Source organism: Puma concolor, chromosome A2 (assembly GCF_028749965.1).
Source record: "Puma concolor isolate L17-30 chromosome A2, mPumCon1.1.hap2, whole genome shotgun sequence".
NCBI classification, from domain to species: Eukaryota; Metazoa; Chordata; class Mammalia; order Carnivora; family Felidae; genus Puma; species Puma concolor.
The window spans coordinates 169,302,103-169,311,768 of record NC_141668.1 but is presented as its reverse complement, the minus strand read 5'-3'; the positions used below and the strand labels follow the sequence as shown (position 1 = coordinate 169,311,768).

At 53.5% G+C, this 9,666-nt stretch overlaps 1 pseudogene; it reads right to left on the bottom strand.

Moving 5' to 3' along the window:
* Positions 1 to 7,359: 7,359 nt before the first annotated feature.
* On the bottom strand, positions 7,360 to 7,424 carry LOC112853080 (U6 spliceosomal RNA; annotated as a pseudogene).
* Between the last annotated feature and the right edge of the window lie 2,242 nt (positions 7,425 to 9,666).

The following is a 9,666-nucleotide window of genomic DNA, read 5'->3' as shown; positions in this document are numbered from 1 at the left end:
GAATGGACAGGTGATCAGAGCCCCCCCACCCCCGCCCCCCGCCAGGTGCTCTGCTAGAGTGGCTGGGATGCTCAGCATGGTCCCTGAGGGAGGTGACCCTTGGGCAGAGGCCACCAGGCGTGGGTTTGGGAACAGCTTTGAGAAGGCCTTGTGGGTTGAAGGACGTGCCCTCCCCAACCCCCCCCCCCCATTCAAAAGTTGGAACTGTAACCTCCAGGACCTCAGAATGTAACTCTATTTGGAGAGGGGGTCTTTAGCGTGGTGATCAAGTTCAGGTCATGAGGGCGGGGCCCTGAGCCATAGGACAGGGTGTCTTTTACACAGAGACACAGGGAGAAGGCGGGGTCTACACCACTAGGGGAGGCCTCGGAAGGAGCCAGCCTCGCCCACACCTAGATCTGGGATTTGCAGCCTCCAGGGCGGGGAGACACTAAATTCTGCCCTTAGGCGCCCTGTCTACGGGACCTCCTTCCGCAGGCTGGTGAAGGTGAAGGGTCAGGACAAATTCAGGGTCTGGAGACGTAGAAATGCCTCTGCACCCCCGCACTGTGGGCTCCTTTCCAGAATGCCCTGGGGTGGAGCCAGAGGAGACACACCCAGCACCCCCCCCCCCCCAGGCGACGGGAAGGAAGCTGGAATGACCACATCCACAGCCAATGGAGGCCTCCTTTCCTGTGAGAGCGTTGCTGTGACCCTTGGAACCGCCAGCCATAAAGCAATCACCAAGATTTGATGGGGGCTAGACATGGAGGAGGGGTGGGGACGGACAGAGGGCCCCCCCCCCCCCGTTGCTCCTCTACCCTCAAGGCCCTCACGGGGCACCGCCCCAGGGGCCGCCCATCCTCCTGGAGCTGGGGGACCACCTGCCTGCGCCCCAGTTAGGAGCGAGCCCCAGACTCCAGGCTTGGACAGCAGGGCCCCTGACACACCGGGCCTCCCAGCCCTGTCCATGCACACGTCCCACCCAGACCCCCACAGAACCTTCCAGAGCCATTGACGACTGGCCATCGCACCTGGCCATGAGCCATCTCACCCTGGAACAGGCCCCCAGCACCCCTGCCCTTGCCTCCCCCCCTGCGCGCAACGCATTTTGGCCCCACGGCCCCTCCAACCGTCCTTCCTATCTCCACACCTGTCCTGCTCTGGTTTTCTTTTCATGGTGTCTTTATCTGACTTATTCACTTGCTTATGTGCAAGTGGTTTTATTTAGCCTCTGTCTGCCCCTGCGGGAACATCAGCGTGCGGACAGGGGGAGGGTTTGTCTGGTCTGCAGCCTGCGGCGTCCCTGACGCCCCGCGCATAGCAGGTGCTCAATAAACAGTGACCACAAGAATAGACGAGTTCTCGGGCACGGCGCCCTTCATCCTTTAGGGAAGCCGGAGGGCGCCCACCCCGGGCCAAGCTCTCCTCCCTTGTGGCGCTCAGAGACCACATCACCTGTGGTCACCCACCCCAAGGGCCTGGAACTTCCTGGACACGATGTGGCACGTGATGTAGGAGGCACCCTGAGGATTAGGTGGTAATGATCATTGGGCATTGCCCAAGAGGTGGGTCAGAGTCCCCCTGCCCCCCAGCCCCTGGCCTGCCCCTGCCACACCCGTATCACGAGGGTTTTACTCACTGCCCAGCCTGGCGGTACACCAAGGGAGGGTCCTGGAGGAGGAGGAGGAGGGGGAGGAAAGGGAGGAGGAGGGACAGGAGGAGGGAGCAGAGAGTTAGTCAAGGGCTTGCTGCTCCCAGAACCCCCCTGCCTCTTCCTCCCAAACTGACCTTAAAGGCCAGTGTAGAGAGAACCCCCCCCCCCCCCCAGGGAGAAGTCAAAGGAACGGGGAGGTGACATGGTGGCCGGGGACAAGCCTCCACCTGGAGCAGGGAGCCCGGGCGTTGTCCCCGCTGTGGCTGACTCATGGAGTGGCACAGTGAGTCACGACCCCTGATTAGCCCTTCGGTCCTCGTGTGCAAAACGGGACCCGCTGTCCTGAGCAGATCTGTGTTGAGGCCAAAGGGCCAAGGCGGCCGGAAAGTGCCAGCCAGGCTTCTGCCCGCGTGTCCCGGGTTTGGAGCACGACAGGTTCCTTACGGGTGCACGTACTGCTCGTGATGGAAATTGACACACAGAGCACAGGTTTGGGGACCTGGGTCCCTGGAGGTTCCTTCTTAGCCCCTCACATGCTTTAATTTATGGGCTCCTGCCAACACCTCGGTGTGAGGAGGGCCTTTACCGCCTTTCACAGACAAGGAAACTGAGGCAGGGAGAGGCAGAGTCATTGGCCCGGAGTCACACAGCTGCACGGCAAGGATGTGAAGCCGAGCTCTGCCCTGGCCCAGCACCACCTCGTGGAACAGTCACGTACATGTGTCAGGGGCGCCCCGGGGGCTCAGTTGGTCAAGCCTCCGGCTCTTGGTTTCAGCTCAGGTCCTGATCTCACGGTTTGTGAGGTTGATCCCTGCATCAGGCTCTGCACTGACAGCACAGAGCCTGCTTGGGATTCTCTGTGTCTTCCTCTCTCTCTGCCCCTCCCTCGGCCTCTCTCTCTCTCTCTCTCTCAAAATAAATAAACCTAAAAAAATGTTCACGTGTCCTGTGAAAATTTCTAGCAGCTACGTATAAACAGCACAAAGCAAAACTAAGTTTTGATTTAATAATATAGCCTGCTGGGGCGCCTGGGTGGCTCAGGCGGTTAAGCCTCCGACTTCAGCTCAGGTCACGATCTCACAGCTCACAACTTCGAGCCCCGCATCGGGCTCTGTGCTGATGGCTCAGAGCCCGGAGCCCGCTTGGGATTCTGTGTCTCCCTCTCTCTCTGCCCCTCCCCTGCTCATACTCTCTCTCTCTCTCTGTCAAAAATAAATAAACATTAAAAAAAAATTTTTTAATAAAAAAATAAAAATTAAAAAAAAAAATGTCGGTTCATGCACCGAAGTCGTTCCATACGTACTAACAGCGGTCCGTGAACGGAACTGAGTATAGGTTTTCACATGTAAATTAATCACAGTGGAATAAAATTTCAACATCACTTTGTCAGTCACACTGTATACTTCGGGTGCTCCGATGACCGTGTGACGTGATCCCCGCGTGTGGGGCCACGCCGGTCTCATTCACGAAATCTGTGAATTACAGGGCCAGATAGCAAATATTTTCTGCTGCAATGACTCAACTCTGACATTGTAGCATGAAAGCTGCCATAAACAACAAGCAAACCAAAGGGCATGGCTATGTGCCAATAAAGCTTTATTTACAAAAAACACACGAGGGCCGGAACGGGCCCACGGGCTCTAGTCTGTCAACCGGGCACTAAGCTCTGTGATTCTGTTTATACATCTTTGGTTGTTTCTTCTACGAGCACCGATCGGGTGGCTCCTGTGTGCCAGGCGCTGGGGACACTGAATGTGGACACAGATCTCGTCACAGTTTAGCAGACAGTCCTAGCTGGAGACTTTCTAGCTCTTCACTCCACATTCTTAAGGACCTGGACCGAGGTTGATGCAGAAAAGGATCCAAAGGCATTTTTGTTTGGGACACCTGGGGGGAAGGGGGCTCGGTTGGTTCAGCGTCTGACTCTTGATTTCGGCTCAGGTCATGATCTCACGGTTGTGAGATCGAGCCCCACATCGGGCCCTGCATCGGGGTCCACAGTAATAGCACGGAGCCTGTTTGGGATACTCTGTCTGCCCCTCCCCTGCTCCGACTCTCTCTCTCTCTCTCTCTCTCAAAAATAAATAAACTAAAAAAAAAAAGGTGTTTTTTAAATGACATTCTTTGTTACTAAAACAATGAATATATATATTTTAATGTTTTAATGTTTATTTTTGAGAGAGAGAGAGAGGCAGAGCACAAGCAGGGGAGGGGCAGAGAGACAAGGAGACACAGAATCCGAAGCAGGCTCCAGGGTCCCAGCTGTCAGCACAGAGCCTGACACGGGGCTCGAACCCACAAGCTGTGAGATCATGACCTGAGCCGAAGTTGGACGCCTAACCGACAGATCCACCCAAGCGCCCCAAACAATGAATATTTGTATCCCCCAGGATGTGTCTCTGTGCCTGGCACAGATACTCAATAAACGGTTGTTGAATGAATGCGTGCCCTGATAAATAAATAAAATCTGTGGTGTGTCGGATGATCGTAAGTTGCTGCGAAGAAACATAAAGCAGGATGGGGGATGGAGACTGAGGGGGAGGGGAATTGCAATTTTAAAGAAGGTGGTCAAGGGGGCTTCACGGAGGAGGTGAATTTGAGCAGAAATCCGAAGGTGAAGAGAGCCAGCCACAGGGAGATCTGGGAAAAGGAATTCCAGGAAGAGAGGACAGCAAGTGCAAAGGCCCTGAGGCAGGACGAAGCCGCATGAGTGTGAGGCCGGTGTGGAGTCCCTGTAAGGACTGTCGCGTCATAGGACGAGGACCCAAGAAAGCGGCAGGCAAGGAATGAATGTGTTTTGAAGGCACATTTTAATGAACATGAGCAAAGCCCACAGAGATAAAAATAAGTTCGGGCAAGTGGGATGTTAACGGAAGGGGGTAAGGGGCCGACATTCGGGAAATGTCTAAACTTATGTTATGATTTATTTTTTTATTTTATTTTATTTTATTTTATTTTATTTTATTTTATTTTATTTTACTTTACTTTATTTATTTTATTTTATTTTATTTTATTTTATTTTATTTTATTTTACTTTACTTTACTTTATTTATTTTATTTTATTTTATTTTATTTTACTTTACTTTACTTTATTTTATTTTATATGATTTAAACAACTGCACAGGCTCGGCTACAAACGAACGTTAATCTCATGCCATGAGATTAGACTGGCAGTAATTCAGTTATGGGACCTTGACGGTCAAGAAACAGGGAGGAAAAATAACCCAAAGGGTGTGAGTAGGAGAGAACCTTTTCGGCAGATTCAGAACTTGCCAGAGCTTCTTGGGTACCCATCATGCCCTGAGTAGTGTCGGGGGAGATGAGAAGACCGCCTTCAGGGGGCTCGGTCTAGTTGTGAAAGGACGAGGCAGACGGGTGAGAGCAGGGATCCACACTCCAGCGTGCGGTTCGAGTCGGGCAGAGCTCTGTGGGCAGAATTAAGTAGCGAAAGTGAATAGCGTCCTGTCATAATCCCCTCCCTGCCGTGCAAGGGTCTGAAAATCAACTCGAAACTTTAAGCCAAAGGAGAATCCACCGGCTCACATGGCTGCCCTGCGTCTGGAGCCCAGGATGGGATTTCAGGTATGGCTGGATCCAGGACATCGGACCGTGTTGTCGGGGCTCGATTACCCTCTAGCTGCTCTGCCGTGGTCTGGGCGGGCCTCATTCTCCCAGCCTCCCAGCGTGGGGCAACAACGGCCAGCAGCCCCAAACCTACATTCCTTACAGCGTGGCATCCCCGGCGTGCCCGGCGTACCCATTCTACAGACGTGGAAAGAGGAGGTTCGGAGTGAAGTGACTTCCCCCGGGGCTCCCACAACCCTTGTGAGGAGGGAAGGCAGAGTTCACACACTCGCTGGCCCATCTGATTCCAAACCCTGGGTTCTTCCCCGCTGAATCGTGCTTCCTCCTGTGGACCTGTCCTCAGGCTGCAGACGAAATGGGTAACATTTTCTCAACTTCAAGAGTTCCCTGGGGGGGGGGGGGGCGCCTGGGTGGCGCAGTCGGTTAAGCGTCCGACTTCAGCCAGGTCACGATCTCGCGGTCCGTGAGTTCGAGCCCCGCGTCGGGCTCTGGGCTGATGGCTCAGAGCCTGGAGCCTGCTTCCGATTCTGTGTCTCCCTCTCTCTCTGCCCCTCCCCTGTTCATGCTCTGTCTCTCTCTGTCTCAAAAATAAATAAACGTTAAAAAAAAAATTAAAAAAAAAAAAAAAAAGAGTTCCCTGGGGCGCCTGGGTGGCTCCGTTGGTTGGGTGTCCGACTCTTGATTTCGGCTCAGGTCATGGTCCCAGGGTCGTGGGATCGAGCCCCGCAGCCAGCTCTGCACCGAGCGTGGAGTTGGCTTGCGATTCTCTCTCTCTCTCTGTCTCCCTCTGCTCCTCTACTCCACTCACATTCTCTGTCTCTAAAAAAAAGAAAAGAAAAAGGAAAAAAAAAGAAAGAAAGGCACAGAGGGAAGGATTTGCCGTGGACAAAACATTAAGGGCTGATATAGATCTGAGCTGCGATGGAGAATGTAAATGTTCCCAGGAGAAACAATGTACCCACCTAACATCTGTCATCATATTTGAACTGGATCTAGTTATACCTAAGTAACACCTGAGAGGGGTGACTTTTGCCCTGGGAGGAAAGCTAAGAGCTAATCTTGGAGTTACATTGCCTTCAAGCTCCATGAGAAAACATAAATGCTCCCACGAAAAGGGATATATGAGCTCGATATCAGTTATTCACCTTTTACTAGAACTATTTATACCTAACAAACACGGGGGTGGGGTGGGGGTGGGGGGCCGGGATGAATTCTGCCCCCGGGGCAAGAACCTAAGAGCTAGTCCGGACTTGAGCTACAATTCCTCCAAACCTCACTAGAAAATGTATCTGTTCCCAAGAAAAAGGAATGCGTGAACCGGGTGTCAGTCATTCACACTTTAGTTAGAATTAGCACAAAGAGCTTCGCGCGCATGTTCCCTCTGCGCCCGTTGGAAACCACCCGAGGAAACCTGGGGGATGGAAAGGCAGAGGGATCCCTGAGAAAGACACGGGTCTGGGGGAACTACCTCCTGGCGGGGCTCGGCCGGCAATCATTGACCCTTTAGCGTTCACACCAGGAGAAAGCAATCGCGGTGAAAGAGAGGCATTTCCTTCTTTGCAGAACGTTACAAGGGCGGCATCGAGCCCCCGTGGGAACGTGGGAACGCTGGGCTTTGGGGACACAGGTGAAGCGATTCACGGCGGTAGGAAAAGCAGCTCTTAAATGCTAACTCGAATACCTGCTGCCTCTGCATCAGAAAACTTGAAAACGCTGGGGAGAAGGCGTGATCCTCGGTTCGTGATGGTTTTTCTCCTTAAACAAACAAACAAAAAAAATTGAAATTGTGTTTCCTCGGAAGCTGTGCCACAGGTACGTGGGTTCGGATTCGGAGAGCGTTAGTGATGAGGCCTAGAAAGCCCTTCTCCTCCGGGAGCGCGCCCAGCCCTGAAAGCTGTCCCAAGTCCCACCTCCTCCCGGGGTGGCCTATAACCTTCCCGCAAAGGGGCGTCTGTATTCACGGCTCCTTTTTTCACTCACGCAGGGCGTCCTTTGTCCCACACCGTCCTTTTTCACTAACCTGGCGCATTTTCGATGGGGAGGGTATATTTTTCACTAACCTGGCGCATTTTCGATGGGGAGGGTATTGTCTTCACGCGGGGGGGGGGGGGGGGGGGGGCTGAAAACCGGTTGTGTTCTCCTGGCTCAGGGGCCATGCTAATCTTCTCTGTATCGTTCCGATTTTAGTACACGAGGCGAGCACGAATTTTTACTTTTATTAAAATAATAATAATAATAATTTAAAAAAATTAAAAAAAACAAAAAAATAATTAAAAAAATAAACAAATATAAAAAAATAAAAAATAAATTTTTAACGTTTAACGCTGTTCAACTGCTTTCTGTTCCCGGTGATGCTTTGGCCTCCGTTCTGGATGTCGTACGGGTAGAATCGCGCAGCGTGCGTTCTTTGGTGACCGGTGTCTCTCGACTCGACGTCCCCGAGATTCACCCCTGGTGCGCCTACTCGTGCCGCGCGTCCCCTCCTATGGCTGAGTAGCCCCGCGTCGCTTGGCTCGGCCGGCTTGCTTATTCCCCTACCCCCGGGCATTTGACTTGCCTTCCGCCCAGGACAACTCTGCGTCAAGTTGCTACGGACCTTCACACGTTCAGGTTCCAGTCTTGGCGGGCACGTCCCTTTCTTGCCGCGAACACAGGTTTGCGTCGCTCTCAGACAAACCCCCAGGAGCGAAATTGCTGAGTCATCAGGGACAGGCGCGTCCAACCACCCAATTTCCCAAACCGGGTAGATATGACCCCCATCAGCCATGCGGACTCCATTGTGGGAAGGTCACGTCAGAGTCCGGCCCAGCCTTATCTTACTTGCTCAGATAGCTCTTCATTGGGGCATATAAACGCCTTCTAAAGTCCATAATTATAAAAACAAATTTTTTTTTTTTAAATACAAATATCCTGGGGAGGGGCCCTACCGGGTCTAAATCTGCAGGGAGGGGGGAGTGAGTGCTGCCAGACCCCTCCCTCAGGCGGGTTTGGGTCCGAGGAGGAGGGAGAGCTCTGTCTCCAGGGCACGAGGTCCTGAGGGTCGCACCGGAGAGGGAGGCGGAGGCAGGAGAAGCTACAAGTCGAACCTCACCCGCTTCATGCACCTGCTGTGTAGGGAAAGCGCCGTATACAGCAGAGGCCGAATAAATATTATGACTGGGGATCACTAAAGCCAAGCGAAGCCAAACACGGCCCTTAAAAAAGCCAACACGGTGGTTACAGAGGCAGAGAGGAAGTGAGAAAGATTGGGAGGCTTAGGGAGATAAGGGCACCAGCGACCAGAGGGGACGGTGATTCAGAGACATCCCCCTCCCCCCCAATGCCACAGTCGGCGGCGTGGGGGCTGGATCACTGCCTGGGGCAGGGGGAAGGACTGAACAGCTTCCCCGGCCCCACCCCCCCTCCGTGCCGGGAGCTCCCCTGTCCTTCCAGCCACAGGCATCCCCAGACGTGGTCCCCTGTGCCCTGGGGGAACAGCTGCTGTACCACATCAGCGTGGCACGTAGTAGGCCCTCATTAAATGTTTGTTCCGTGAATAAATGACGATTGGTCCGTTGAGAGAAAAACACACTGGGAGGGGAATTTCTTGGAAGCAAGGAGGGTGTTTTAGTTACCCCGTGACCCTAGTGCCTAACGTCGCGCCTGACATACAGAGGCTCACTTTAGTCCTCCATTCACTGAACTCCCAACACCTTCCTGCTGTATTGAGTATAAACAAAATCCTTCACCGTAGCCACCCCCCAAGACTCCCTGATCCCCGCATCCCCTCCCTGCCCTTCCCTCCTCCCTCTCTCCCCCTGCTCCAGTCACATGGGCTTCCTCCCTGTTCCCCCCAACAGGCCTGCCCGGGTACTACCCCAGGACCTTTGCATGTGCTGTTTCTTCAGCCGGAAACACCTTTCCCCCAGATCTTCCCATGGCTGGCTCTTTCTCGTCCTTCAGGGTTGTACTTAAATGTCACCATCTTAAGGGGTTGCCTGGCTGGCTCCGTCGGTAGAGCACGTAGCTCCTGATCTTGGGGTCCTGAGTGTAAAAGCCCCCACACTGGGTTCAGAGCTCACTTTTAAAAGTGGTGGGCACGCAGGAGGCGCTCCGTGAGCGAGAGCTGATTGAGCACCACTGTGTACCGGGCACTTTCCTAGATGCTGGGGGCCCAGCAGAGAACAAAAGAAACTCCATTCTAGCCCACAAGGCCCTGGGGGTGGGGGGGAGGGGAGAAATGAGGGAAGACAAAAAACCAGGGAAACAGACGAGAAAATTTCGAACGGTGAGGGGGTTCCGTGACAACCGTGATGTCACGAAGAGCCATGGGGCAGGGCTCCTCTGTTGGGGGCAGGGGTCACCCACCGCCTCTCAGCCATCTGGGCTGGTTCACAAATAATCGAACATTTATGAACCTGTGAAGACAGTCCAGAGTCAGAGGGGGAGGGGAGGGGAGTTAGTCC